We start from the raw sequence: 15,501 nt of genomic DNA, 5'->3' as shown, positions 1-15,501 counted from the left end.
AAATATAATTGAAAACTTGAGAGAAAAGATGCACTTCAGTAGAATAATTAGTAACATATAGGGATGAACAAAACAGTGCTAATAATAAAACTGAAGGAATATTTTTGGTTCCTTTGACATTGTCATTTAGGATTAAAGCAGTGAAAAGACAGAGGAAGAGATAGGAGCAAGTGTCCTTTTATTCTCAAAGTGAATGCTAATGTAAAATTTGTAATATCATTGTAATGTAATTATACCTGCCATATTCTCTCTTTGCTTATATTTATTTACCTTTGCTGGTTTTATTTTGAGACACAATATCAAATGTAGCCTAAGCTGCCTTTGTGTTCATGACCATCCTGTCTCACCTCTCAAGTAATAAGATAGCGCACTTGAATTCATGTCTTCGTCCCCATAGTTAAATGACATCAATAAATGGAGTGGGGGACTCAATGTGAATCACAGATAATATTATAGTGGAACGGCTCTGTTCTTTGTGTTTTCCTTATTTCATTAATGCTTACTGGATAGCTGTTATATGTTTGACCATAAATTCTACAAATACACCAGCATTCCTTGTTCTTGTGGTATGAACACAGTGACTGGTAGCTGATACAATGGTGGACATTAAAAGCTTATTAGAATAACAAGTTTTTACAAACTTAGAAAATAATGAGTAGCTGAAAGGGTGGCATTAGTCATGGCTGAAGAATAACGATGTCCTAAAAGTGACAGAGCTCAGAATTGAGTCCAGAGAGGTCAGACTGTTAATACCTGATTAAATCCAGCTTGACGGGGCTAAGTAACACAAAAATGAGCTGAGGGCTTAGAGACACTTATATATGTCTAAACATTAAATAGATTCTAAAAAGTCGTAATAAAAAGTCATATTTACATACCTTTTCAATAATGAAATAGTTTGCTCTGTCAATCTTATTTGCTTATGACATTACTTTATTACATTTTATTATGCAAAATTTGGAAGGTATGAGCTATGCTCCTGTAGAGAATTCTATACAGAATATTCGCTCTTCCTTCCTTCACTCCTCCACCAACACCTCAGAGAGCCACCCATGCCCCTACTTAATGTCTGTCTTTTTTTCCCTTCTTAAAGAAATGATCCTGCAGCAGATGTCCTGTTCTTTTGGTGCTTACAAACTTACGACCCTTCTGCTGTGTTGTGTCCTCACTGTTAAGTCTAGGTGTTGTATTGTAACTCTTACTTGGGGGCAGTCACCCAACCGTCAGTCAATCTCTGTATTTTTACTAGTTGTGGCTTTCCATACTTATGTTCATGTGATATAAAAACAACAAAGGCTCTTTGATGAGGTGTGAGAGCTGTACTTACCTGTGGATATGAGAACAAATGTATAAATGTAGGTAAAGATTGTACTGGTTTAGGGAAAAGGCAGTAACATATTTTCCTCTAGATTCCATGGTCTCACCAGCACAGGTATTTAGCTAAATTTATATGAAAGGATGAAGTCTCTCTTCAACAAGCTTTAAGTACAATTTGGTATCTGTTGGTTTTCCCTAGGATATATGTAGAGTCCTGCATTTTTAGGAATCCTGTTGTACTGGTCATGGTTGGGACCCAGGACTTTATATTTAATGGAATATTAAAAGCTGTTCTCTGTTGGCAACTTACATGGCTTTCTCTGAAACTGGGAGAGCTAATATTCAATGTGGAGCCTTTCAGGTCAGATCCAGAATGATTTCTGGAATTACTGTGTTCTAGGTATGTGGTGTCTTCAGCAATAAGATCTTTCATTTCATGGAAAACACCAAGGGCAATGGTCATAGCCCATATTGTTTTGAGCACCTTTTAGACTCCCCTTGCCAATAACTAGAAATGAAGTTCTTCTGGCCTGGCACTGGAACTTTCTCAGATAGTCTATGTATTTTGTTTGTGTGGTTGGTTTATTTTATTTTTGTGTGGAGCATTGTTGCTTATGCTGCTTCATTTAAACTGTAGATGGGTAAATAGATAAGCAGTTTATAGATAGATGATAGATGGATATATAGGTGGATGATTGATGGATTGTAGATAGATGATAGATAGATACATAGATAGAGATAGATAGATGATAAATAAACTTGTGCATATTATTTTCAATTTCAAGTATAAATATTAAGTTTCACTATGGCTTATTTTTCAAACACCCTTTATGCTGCTACCTTCAAACACATCTTCCCTCTGAATTTCTGTCCCCTCCCTTATCAGATAAATCTCCTCAACCTATTTTTCTATTTCTCCCCTTCATAGCAAATATTCTACTATTCCCCATTCTACAGAGGACTGATCTAGTCCTCTTCCTGTATTTTTTTTTATAACAACAGGTTAGAAATAACAGTATATCTTTTGAGAATTCACAACATATTTCCTCTTTTCCCCTGAACCTGGCTATCCAAAGACAATCACATACACAAGGATTTTATCATGGTCCATCAATTTTGAATATAAGCACTGAGAATAAGTGGCATTTGGTAGAAGCTCTGAGCAGTGTCCAAAAGAACCATCAAATATACTTTTAACTTGCCATAATTCATTGCAAAAGACATTGAAGATAATTCAAGAAAAATGACATTATGTATGAAAGTACATGCATTTCTTTGATATTTCTGATTCATATTTCACATTTTTCTTTTGTTAATACTTTTGAGCAAATAGCCAACTCAAAGCATTTCCTTAGGCTTCAGTAGTAAAGTCCTGGAACCTCTTGAAAGTTGCCTTTTTTATTTTTAAATTTCATCTTAGCTCTTCATATTTTCATTAGTTTCAGAGTTTTATCTCAATGGTCATCCTGTTTTGTTTTGTTAAGTGCCTGAATTTTGAACAAGATATATTTCACAAGTTTTCTTTCTTTCTTTCTTTTTCTTTCTTTCTTTCTTTCTTTCTTTCTTTCTTTCTTTCTTTCCTTCCTTCCTTCCTTCCTTTCTTTCTTTCTTTCTTTCTTCCTTCCTTCCTTCCTTCCCTTTCTTTCTTTCTTTCTTTCTTTCTTTCTTTCTTTCTTTCTTTCTTTCTTTCTTTCTTTCTTTCTTTCTTTTTTTTTGTAGATAAACCAATTCCTAATTTTAAAAAATGCAATTACTGTTAAGTGTTCAGCTCTGGAAGGGTATGCTGGCCATCAGAAGCCAGGCTATACCTGTAAATATTAGAGCTTTAAAGAGAAAGATGTGACTGTTGGAAGCCAAGCAATACCTACACCTCTCTTCTGGTAGTGAATGAACACCCATCCTCTAATCCCCAACCCCCAACCCCAACCCGACCTAGGGATGTAGCAGTTCTGCTCATGCTCCAGCCAAAATTGTTACTTCTCTGCTCTGCTTCACTCTGGTGAAAGAAGGTCATCATCCAAACCTCATTCAAAAGATGTTGGGAGGGAGGAATCCAGGAGTGGCTGCCTCTGTCAGGGTGGAAAAAGGCAACTTCAAAGTGAAGAGGTACAGGGCTTATGCAGGGCTTCTTAGGGGCTGAGTTTTTCCACAGTGCAGATTTCCAGAGTGGGAATTGGACAGATTTCAATACCTGAGTTTGAAGAAGCTCAGCGATGAGCTGGATTTCATGCTCAGGAGTTGGTTGTTTTTAGTGCTTAAGGGCTGGTTAGTTTTTGTGCTGAGTTGAATTGTATTTCCTTGGCTCTGGTTTCAGGGTCAAAGTGTGTTTCTCTCTCTGGCCTTTTTAAACGTTTTGGCTCCTGTTTCAAGGTCATTGAATTGGCTCTGGTCTCAGGGTCAGGGTGTGTTTCTTTGGCGGGCCCTTTTACCATCCATCTTCAACAAAGGCTTAAAATTTGACTTCTATGTAAAAGAGTCTCATTTCTCTGAGCATGTTTGACCCTACTATGGTATTTTAGCTTCATTTTTCCAGCTGATACTTCAGGATGCAATTTAAAATGCTGCATCATTTCTTAAATTTAAATGCATACTATCAAATTTGTTCCTTTCCAAACTAGCTCTCAACAGTTCTTTCTCTTTCTCTCTTTTTTCTCTTAAGTCTGTACACAGAAATATTATTACAGCTCTTTTCTATAATTTATCTAACACAATTATTGAATTAGCCACTGTTCCTTAATATATATGAAGCTTATGCAATCAGCTCTTCACCTGATCTCATCTATCCAGAGAGGGTAAAAAGCAATATTCCAAAGTTCAGTATTGAGGTACCCTTGGGACTACTTAAATTCTTTTGCTCCACATTATTTCTGTTGCATATGCAACAGTGATGCCTATATCAAAACATAAATAATACCTTTTAATTTCAAGTAACATGGTATTTAAGAGAAAGTAATTTACAATGCTATCTTCTGAAGACAAATCAATACCATATTTAAAATATCAGAGATATTCAATTTTGTTCTGTTCTCCTTCAGAAGAATAATAGTGGGCCCAATATAAGAAATGTTACAAACTTATTAAGGTAGGGCTTATTTTCTTTTCATGTATTTTTAGCTCATTCAAAATATATGAAGTAATATATCTTTTACAGATGAAAATTGCAGATAATAAATTACAATGTAAATATTTAGTACCATGAAAAATTTAAATGATGAGAAATAGACTCAAGATTGTCAAAAGTTCTTCCAGCTATTGAGATCTACAGAGATATATCTGAAGTTAGTTTCATACATTACCCTGCTCCCATCACTTTCCCTACTTTCTATTTCACTTTAATCTCTAATTAATCTAGACTTTCTTTGTGATACTTTTACATTTAAAGATTGAAGTGATCTCTGTTTTCTTGAGACTTAAGGCAAAAGTAGAAATGAATAGCTATGTCTTCAAACCAGATAGGATCAAATTGTACTAAATGTAAAATAGTGTTTTAAAAAAAATATCTATAGGTCCTATCATACTGAATAACTTTGTCATATTTATTTATTGAGTAATTGATAACCATATATATGTGCATATTTTATGCTCTCACATTTGGTAATAATGCAAATGTCTTACTTTCATTATCACATTTTCTTAGACATAAGCACAGATATGTACATAGGTAAATTTATAACTGAGTCACATAGACTAAAATAAAAAATTACCACCTTTCATTCATAAATACTACAAGATTTCTATCTCTGCTCAGACTAATCTTTATAACCAAAGTAGGTATGCCTAGGGGTTATCTTATTGAATATCATTTTGGGGTTTTGTTTTTGTTTTTCATTATTCTAAGGTAGAGTGCAGGCTAAAATCCAATTCAGTTGTGTCTTATCAATGGGAATTTTTGTATTTATAATTGTTAACATGCAATGTTGAGATATGTTATATAGGAGATTTAGGATCAGATTTAATGCCTCAAAAATATAATAGAGAAACTATTTAGTAAAGATAAAGGACTGATTGAGAATGTAGATTAGAAATGAAAAGTAGATTAAAATTTCAGTAATCCTATAAAATTAGTATTTATGCAAAGTAGGAAATTGAGGTGAATTAAAATCTAGCTTAATTATACTTTGATTGTTGTCATGGACTCAAAGTGTGAGACACAGGTAAAGAAATAATAAGTATATTTTGATTTTGCACACTAGTTTTATTAACCACAGTGGAAAATAATCTGTCTGGTAAAGATAGAATGTGAGAATGCTTCATGTGAATTCTCCTCCAAGCATTGTGATTTATGGACATTGTAGTTGGTGATCTTCTCTTCAGGTGTAACCAAGCCCTTGCAGTCCCACAACCCACATATAAAATAACCACTCAGACACTTATATTAATTATAAACTGTATGGCCGTGGCAGGATTCTTGTTATCTATTTCTTTTATCTTAAATTAACCCATTTCTATTAATCTATAAGTTGCCACATGGCTTCTGGCTTACCAGAACCTTACATCTTCCTTGTCATGGCAGTGGCTGGCAGTGTCTCTGCCACCCAGCCTTCCACTTCCCACAATTCTCCTCCTCCTCCTCCCGCCTACCCTATCCTTCCTGTCTGGCTACTGGCCAATCAGCACTTTATTTTTTTTAACCAATCAGAGCAACACATTTGACATACAGAACATCCCACAGCAGGACATGAATTTAGAAGTTCCATTTGGTGATGGTGTTGGGAGGACTTAGTGACCACTCGATATTTTCTATGACACAAATGAAACAGAAGTGTCACGTGACATCAATCATCAATTCAGGTTTTGAATTCTGAAACCGTATTTGCAGCAAACAGGCAAAGAAGGAAATAATAGTGAGCTTTTAAAATATTTATTTATTTAGGTGTTTTGAGACAGATTTTTATGACACTGTATAGTTTTGGTGCCTGTCCTGGATTTCGCTCTGTAGCCCAGGCTGGCCTCGAAATCACAGAGATCCGCCTGGCTCTGCCTCCAGAGTGCTGAGATTAAAGGCGTGCACCACCACTGCCTGGCTTGAATATTTATTTAAGATAACCATGAGACTGAGAATCTACAAGTGGATGTATGAGGAAAGATCAGCAGGTTTTAGAAAGGGTATGCCTACAGTCTGTCATCCATACAGCTAGATAATTGAAAAATGAAATTGCATCTCTAATGTTTGCAAGCTACACAAAATTTATTCTAGATTAAAAAAAAATATGTGCCACTCTTGAACTCTAATTCCTAAATTCTCTAGACTCGGACTTCACATATCAAACTTATTAATTAATCATTCAGATCCCTTCTTCATTTTTATTTAACTGTGATTCTTCAACTAGGTTTTTATAAAGGGTTGAGTAAGCACACTAGGAATTTAAATTTAAGAAGAGACATTTTTATTATTGAATCTGATATCAATAAGTCACAGACTATAACTAAAAAAACTACTAATTGTAAGATGAATTTTATGATATCAAAGAAATATTGTGTGCTACTACTTTAAGAGGCTGCATGTTGACTGATATATTCAGTGAAGAGCATCAGTGTTTTAACCCTTAGGTTCTTAATGAATCTTTGTACTTATCATTTTCAATATGTGGCAAAAATAACTTTTTTAAAAGCTTGATTGTTTTTATTTTATTTGTGTGGATGTTTTGTCTTCACATATGTCTAGAAAACCTGTGCCTGCAGGGTACAATGAGGCCAGAAGAGGGCATCAATTACAGGCAATTATGACATGGGGCCTGAAAATTAAATACTGGTACTCTTGAAAAGAAGCTACCACTGTTAACCTCTGAGACATCTTCCTAGACCCAATAGTTGGTGAATGTTTATAACATGTACTAATGCTCTAATAATATCACATTGCCATATTCTTGCTAGGCTAGCAGAACTGAAAGCTTCTTTGATGGTAAGTAAAGGATTGCAGTGAGTTCTAGTCAATGGAAATGAAAGTTAAAACATCTACTCCTATACTGCAGATGATGACAATGTCCTTTAAAATCATCCAACTTTCTTTCCCTAACATTAGAAATGAAAGAGCCTGTGGTCTTTAGTAGGTGCATTTCAAAGTTATCATGTATGGAAAGCTGTAGCAATGAACTCCATGGTGCAGGCCTCTTCTTGAGCAAAAGGAATATGTTTGTTATATTGAACCAGTAAATTTTGATGTTTATAGATGAGTCATTGTATTCTAATGGATGCAAACAATATTATGGGCTTGTAATGGTTGCAGGTCTCCAGAATACTGACTGCTTCATTTATGAAAGTAGAAGCTTTTGGGAGATGGCATAGTTGGATTCTGCTGAGGACCTGTATGTTTCACACTGCATACTTTTTGCTGCATTATCACAGAGCATACAGAGGGTATCAAGTTTTCAGGACTTTTCCTATGAGAAAATTAATCCCATTTATGGGAGCTCTACCTTCTTGCACTGTTTATCTTCCCAGATGCTAAATCTCTCAATACTATCTCTGCATACATTCTGCATTGCTATAACAGAACATAAGAGACAGAAAGTTTATTTTTATATTTTTATCTCTTGCAGTTTTTGTAGCTGAGAGGCCTAATAATAAGATGCTGGTACCTAGTTAGAAGCTTCCTCCTACTATCTGATACTAGAGAAGTCCTAACACAGTAAGAGAGCTAGTACACTAGGTCAGTCCTTTTCCTCCCTTAAACAGACACTTGCACCATCTGGTGCCTCATTATTAAGATCTAATGTAAACCAAATAATTTACAAAGTCTCCACCTAAAAATATTAACCAGATATTAATTTTGGAATTATGTTTCCAGCACTTAAAGTTTGAGGGTAGCACATTCAAATCATATTGCCATAATATTAAGGGTTAAATAACAAATAAGCATTGGTGGATTCAAAACATTTGGCCATAGCTTTCATTCATAGATTTTTAAAAATGTTATGAAGTAGAAAAACATCTACATTAACCTTCAAAGCACAGGTAAGACTCACTGCACTTCACACAAACAGCAAACTGGGCATTATTTTACAAGACTATTTACTAGCCTAACATTCTGGTAATTTTCTCCTGTATATATTTTTGAAAACACTATCTGTGTATGTCTGTACATATGTTCAAAGATGGGCTGGAATCAATCAGTGTGCAATGGTGACATTCAATGCTTGTTTAGAAAATGTTCCTAGGTGTTCAGTTTTGCTTTTAAATTTACTTTTCTTACAAGGTATGAAGTGTTTAGGCTCAAAGACTGAATATCTGAATAGCAAAAAAGTGGAATCTTGAATTTGTACCATCTGAGAAGCATCCAGTTTATAAATATGTAAACAAGATTCAACAACCACTACATTCTTGGAGCTTCCCCAGATGTGCTTTCAAAGGGTTGTTTGGGGCCTGCCTTTCATGTTTTTTCCTTTTTATTTTCATCCTCCTGAAATATCATGGAAAGGGCAAGTGATTACCTCACAAAGCTTTCTTCAAAATATGAACTATGCATGCAAGACGTTCTTGGAGAAACACTACATTTGCTGAGCTGATTTCACATCTTTGCAGGCTTCGTCTTAGTGGCTTCATTAGGCCTTCTAGAATACAGATTTGCATAAGTAACAATACTCAATTTAAATAACACATTCTTTCTCATAAGTATATCTTACAGGGAAATTGTCCTTTCTAAATAACATTCAAATAAAACATTAAAATGGTGTATGAACATAGTTCTTTAGAGACAAGATACTTTGTTTTAATATTTTTAAAATTGTTTTTCTTCATGCTACATGTTCATAATGTATATTTTATTCTCCTAATAGTGCTTATTCTAATCTTGGAAATTATCCACTTTACTTAGTTTTACTTTGAAATACATAGCATATGCTGACTCCCAATTTTCACAGCTAAGATTGACCATGAATTCATGAGCCTTATAACCCTGATTTCCAAATCATGAGATCATTGATGTGTGCTACAACTTGGCTTAGGAATTATATTCTGATTATCAAAAATGTTTATCCTAGTCTAGTCAACATAAATCAGCTCTCACTTCAGAATGGAAACACAAGTTATTCAAGCCTAGAATTATAGATTTCTCTTGTCCCACTGTATTGTACCAATGAGACAATGATTTTATAAAATTTCAAAGTAATGTCACAAAAGAAAATTAAACTTAGTATGTTTTTCATGTACATTGGGAGATACATGAAGTAGACAGTTTACAGAAAAGGAAGGACACCTCTGATAGACCTCAGATATTTTCCAATCACATCATTTGGGGGGTTAGTAGAAGATAGCCATATGCTTATCCATTTCAAAGGATTCACCTGTCCCAAGAATGTTACATCAAAGACAGAAGTAGGCAATAGGTGGCTATTAAAGAGACTATTGGGGTGGGGACGTGCAGAGAGTGGCAAAGATATCCCATGATAATTTAGCTCTGGAATGGTAACACGCCCACTTCTCCACATTACTGAAGTTCTAATCAATCAATCAAACGTTGTAGTCACAGGAACACTAGTTCAGTCTTAAAACGTTAGTAACCATGAGACATGTTTTTTAATTATATACTTTATTATAACAATGAAAAAATTACAGCAAGAGTCATACTTTATGTTCCATTAATCATTAATGTTCCTTTTAATTACATGTATTTTCATGAACCCCTTCTATCATAAAGTTAAATTTTATTAATTAACTTAATCTATCAAAAGGGGAATTATTGAATGTTTTCTTTTTTGTAAAGAAATAGCCATCAAATAATTTAGTATGGGGAATATAAGGCCCCTTGTGTATCTACTCCAGATTGTTAAAATATAAATTAATCATTAACAATGTGTAAAAGAATGGACGTGACTTGGTTTCAGTAAATATATGATAATTTTGTAGATACATGTATAAATGATAGAGATATATTTATATATGTACACTACATATATATGTAATATTTTGCCTTTAGAACATTGTGTGGTAACTCTTAATATAAAATCTTGCAAAAACCACATATCTCATATTTGTAAGTATAGACTTGTTATAAAAGCATGTATTATCACCTTATTTACTTCATTAAATACTGATATCAATATTAATATACATATATTTTCAAAAGAAATAAAATATGAACACAGTGTAATGTATTTATGTATTTATGCATACATACACATATTTATTTGTTACAATATATACTGAGGGGGGTGTTGGAAGGACCAGAGGAAAAGGAGGGGAAAATTTATATAATTGCCTGTTAATTAAAAACATATAAAAATAAAACAATGAGTGCTAGATTACAAAAACTACTGGTGCTTCTGAGAAATTAAACACCATAACTTACACAGGTTAATATTTAAGACTGCAATCTATGTGTATACATGTCAATATGACTGTATCATGTGTTTTAGAAATTTTTCTTCTTTAGAAATATTGGAGTATAGACCCACTACTTCATTCTCTGCCTCAGGAAATTGGCTAGAACCAATATAAGCAGATAAATATTTCTGTTACTTGAGCAAATATCTCTACTCTCAGAACCTGAGGATGCTCACCTGGGTAAATAACTGACTGGCCAAATAACATTTTACTTGGCAAAATTTCCTTTCAAAGCTACACATTTATAAAGTTCTGAATCTTTTTGATGACATATAATGTTCACAATGACTAATTTGCAGACAAGACTCTGCACTGACTAAACTGCCTGAGTAGAGAAACTGAAACCCTAAATAATATCTTCAACTAGCCTTTTCTGAGATAACACCAAGTTAGTTCCTCTACCTATATTTTATTAAATACATTTGGTTCAACTTGATTAACACATTTTTTCATAGTATTTAGGAACCTGCTGAGATATGAATATGTCCTGCAAAGACAGATGCTTAACTTCCAGTGTAACAATGTTGAGATATCCCCCCCATTAATTTTATAAAATTTATTTTACATACCAACCATAGTTTTCCCTCTCAACTCTCTTCCCATTCCCTCCCCTCTCCCACCTATTCCCCACCCACTTCTCAAAAAGGTAAGGCCTCCCATGGGCGTCAACAAATCATGGGACATCAAGTTGATGCAGTACCAAGCTCCTCCCTGTTGCATCAAGTCTGAGAGAGACATGCCATCATAGGGAGTAGGTTCCAAAATGCCAGCTCTTGTGCCAGGTACAGATCTTGGTCCCACTGCTAGGGGTCCCACAAACAAACCAAGCTACACTGTTACCCACAAGCAGAGGGCCTAGGGTGGTGCCTTGCAGGCTTCCTAGCTGTCCTTTGAGAGCCTGTGAGCTCCCATGAGCTCAGGTCAGCTGAGACACCCCACCTTTAAAGAGGTGATTAAGTAATGAGAATTATTTTGTCATGAATGGATTCATGCTACCATCATAAGAGATGTTTGTTGTAGCATGTATGATTTGTTATAAGTGTAAATGCTGCAAATGAACATAAATCACCTATCAAAAGAAACACAAAAGTCCTATAAATACACATAGGAAATGATCATCATCTTTAGCTGTCACTGAAAGGAAAATAAAAACTGGACTAAGAGTCCATCTCATTCTGATTAGAATGATTGGAAAGAACACAGAATGGTGGCAAGAATGTGGTGGCTTGTACACTGTTGATGGGAATGTGAATTAGTCCAGTGACCAAGAGAATACAAATTAATCTAAAGTAGTTTGGAAAAAATCTTAAAAATTAAAATTATCAACGCAGTGATATCACACTTAGGTATATACTCAAAGGAATCAAATGAAGCATATAATACAGATATCTGTGTATTCGTTTGTTTTCACCAGAAATTTCAAAATACCCAAGGACCTCGAATGCCCTGAAACTATGTGTGCCACCACAGTCTCTGTGAGTTGGTTCGTGCATCATTCTTGTTCTGTCTAGAATACAATTATCCTGGAGCCATCTTTTGCCTGTGGCTCTTCTAATCTTTCAATCTCCTCTTTTGCATAGACCCCTGAGCCCAGAAAGGTGGATTTTATGAAGACAATGCAATTAGGACTATATGCTCTGTAGTCGCTCACTCTCTGTAGCTTGTTCAATTGTGTGTTTTTGTATTAATTGCTACCTACTACAAAAAGAAGCTTCTCTCTAGATGGTGGTGCAAAGGACTCATCTATGGGCATAGAAATTATCATAAGGAGTCAGTTGATTGTTGTATCCCTTTAGCAAAACAACAGTATTTTATTTTCCTCAAGGTCCTTGGCCTATCCAATCTCAGGTATTTGGCTACACTAGTGTTGTGGGTGTGGGTTCAATGAGATATATAAAGGACGTTGTAGGTCATCCCCATCAGTTTGTGGAGCACAACCAATAGTCTTTGCAATATGCTGAGCTGTATGAGGGTCTTAGCAACCCTTTGGCAACAACTCAACTAGACATTACTACCATTCTGGGTAATAGAATGTTTACTTGTTGATGTAAAATTTCTGGTTGTGGCTCTATTTCACCCATTCTTTGGTGACTGCATTTATATTTCTTTCATAGATGTATGGGTATTTTAGGAAGCTTCTTTAGTAGTAGATTTCAATATGGTCCCACAATTGACCCTTAGTGTTGGTTGTTGTTCCCTATGTTTCCTCCTTTACCCCTTTCTTTCCCATTGAATCCTCTCACTCCAGTCTCCACTATCTATCCTTAACTATATATCTATTTCCCTTTCCTTGGGAGATTCTCTACTCTACTCAAGTCACTTATTAACAACCTAAACTATATGGTTATACAGATTATCACCCACATATTAAAAGCTTAAAAGCTAACATCCAGAACATATTTGGTCTTTAGGTATTTACTAATGTGGTGATATATTGTGTACCCCAATAAAGCTTGCCTAGAGATCAGAGCAGAGCTAGCCACTAAATTAGACAGAGAGGTCAGGGAGTGGTGGCACACACCTTTGATCCTATCACTTGGGAGGCAGAGATCTAACTGAGTCTCTGTCAGTTCAAGGCCACACTGGGTTACATGAGAAAAACAGAACCAAGCAGGTGGTGACACACACCTTTAATCTCAGGAAGTAATATGGCAGGACACAAAAAGGTATATAAAGTGTGAGGAAACAAGAACTCATGCACTTGAGACTGAGGATATAATAGAGCTAAGAACTTGGGCCTGGCTTGCTCGGTTTCTCTGATCTTACAGCTTTTATCCCAATATCTGACTCTGGACTTTTTATTATAAGAACATTTAAGATTCATGTTACATGTTACCACACTCAAATTTTTTCTAGGTGCAACTATTGGCCTATGAATTTCATGATCCTTTTCTATAACAGTTTAATAATATTCCATTTTGTAAATGTACCATGTTTTCATTATTTATTCATCAATTGATGGACATTTAGTGTGTTTTAAATTCCTGGTTATTATGAATAGAGTCAAATGAACTTAGATTTGCAAGTATCTCTGTAGTAAGTTGTAAAGTCCTACTTGGTATATGCTCAAGAGTAGTATAGATGGATTTTGAAATATATATATGTATATAGTCAGTTTCCTGAGGAATTGCCATACTGATTTGTAGTGGCTAGCTATTCCAGCTTTGACCTTGAAACATTGCCTATAGAGAGAAAGCAGGTAACTGCCACACCTGCCTATGACCTGCCCCTGGGGCTTGGCTGAGAGGGAGCCCCTTAAGATTCAAGGTGCCTATGTGTTTGGCCTTTCTGGATACCTTGTGGTTCTACAAGCTGTATGGGACACCAAGCCAGAGTTCTCTGCTGGATGGTACCTCATCTCTCGTGGATCCTGTAACCAACCCTTATTGGCTTTAAGTTATCCCAGAAATAAACCTCTCTTAATTACCAGATAAATTATATGGAATTGTGTCATTAATTACAGTAATACTGATTTCCATAGTATTGTAACAAGTTTGTACTTACATAAGTGTTCCCTTATCCCACATTCTCACTAGTATGAAGACTCATTTGGTTTATTGATTTTCACATTAGAACTGGTATAATATTGAAGTCTCAAAGTAGTTTTTATTTGCATTTTTGTGATGGCTAAGGATATTGAAACAAATACTTTTATTACACAAGAAGTAGCTGTAACATATTCTTCACTTTTCCACTATATCATTCAACTTTGTATACCTACTCAAATATTGTACATGGTGTTCCATAATCTTTAATGCTGGGCCTTTTCTAATTTGAATGTGAGTTCAAAGGAACTTAGACCAAAAGTGAAATATATTATTGAAAAATAACTGGTCAGACTAAACATGCTTTAGGAAAGTATTTGATTATGCTTTAAATAAGCAACTTTACTCTTCAATTTAGCACTGCATCTTAGTGAAAAAAAAAAAAAGGAAGGTAACTCTGGAAAGGGAACCATAAGAGACTTTCAGAAACCAGATACTGTGAAAATAAATATGTCCCCCCTAACATGTTCTAGGAGCTTGAGGCTTTAGCTCAGTGTACTGAACCTACTTAGAATGCATATTTTGAGTATGAGCACTGGTGTAAGTTGTGTATGTGTGTGTAAAAGCAGGAAAATGAATTATCAGGTTACTACTTTTCTCACAATGACTTAAATGCTATATTTGAATACTGGTGACTAAACTGGTACATATGTTGGTCACTTTCTCCATGAAATAAATCTCTTCTATGTTTTTTTATATTTGCACATTTATGCGACTTGTTTATGTGTCAAGACATCTAGATAACCACATTCCTGCTTGCAGCTTCCTTCTGACAAGTTCAGTGTTATTGTTTGTGAGCACTCAATATGGTGAAGTTTATATTTGGTTTATTTCTCTTCTCTGCATATAAGTTATTATCCTGGGAGATTTATCTGTCACTTTACTAATGATAATTGCTAATATTTTCCCAATTAAACATTGTTCAACTATGTGATTTTTTTTGTTGTGATAAAAAGTTTACTAAAAGAAAATAAAAAGCATCTATCTGAGCAGTCTAGAGCATAGTGTTATTCTATTTTATTTTCTATAATGTATTAATCAATAGGGCAAAACAATTATTTCTTCTATAATATTCCTGAAACATTCCATCTGAAGATGCAGATACTGTCTTTATTAAATACAATGATCCAATAATTTTATATTAAAAACCTAAGGTACCATTAATCATTTTTTAAATAAAAATATTTAAGTGTTTTGTGTATAGTGTGTGTGTGTGTGTGTATGTGTGTGTGTTATGTGTGTGTGACAGAAAGAAAGTGTGCCTATGAAGACCTCAGACAGCCATGGAGGATGGTCTTTACCTTTCACCTTGTATGAG

The sequence above is a fragment of the Onychomys torridus genome, chromosome 6 (assembly GCF_903995425.1).
Source record: "Onychomys torridus chromosome 6, mOncTor1.1, whole genome shotgun sequence".
Classification (NCBI taxonomy): domain Eukaryota; kingdom Metazoa; phylum Chordata; class Mammalia; order Rodentia; family Cricetidae; genus Onychomys; species Onychomys torridus.
The sequence above is the reverse complement of the archived record's forward strand: the minus strand, read 5'-3'. Positions refer to the sequence as shown.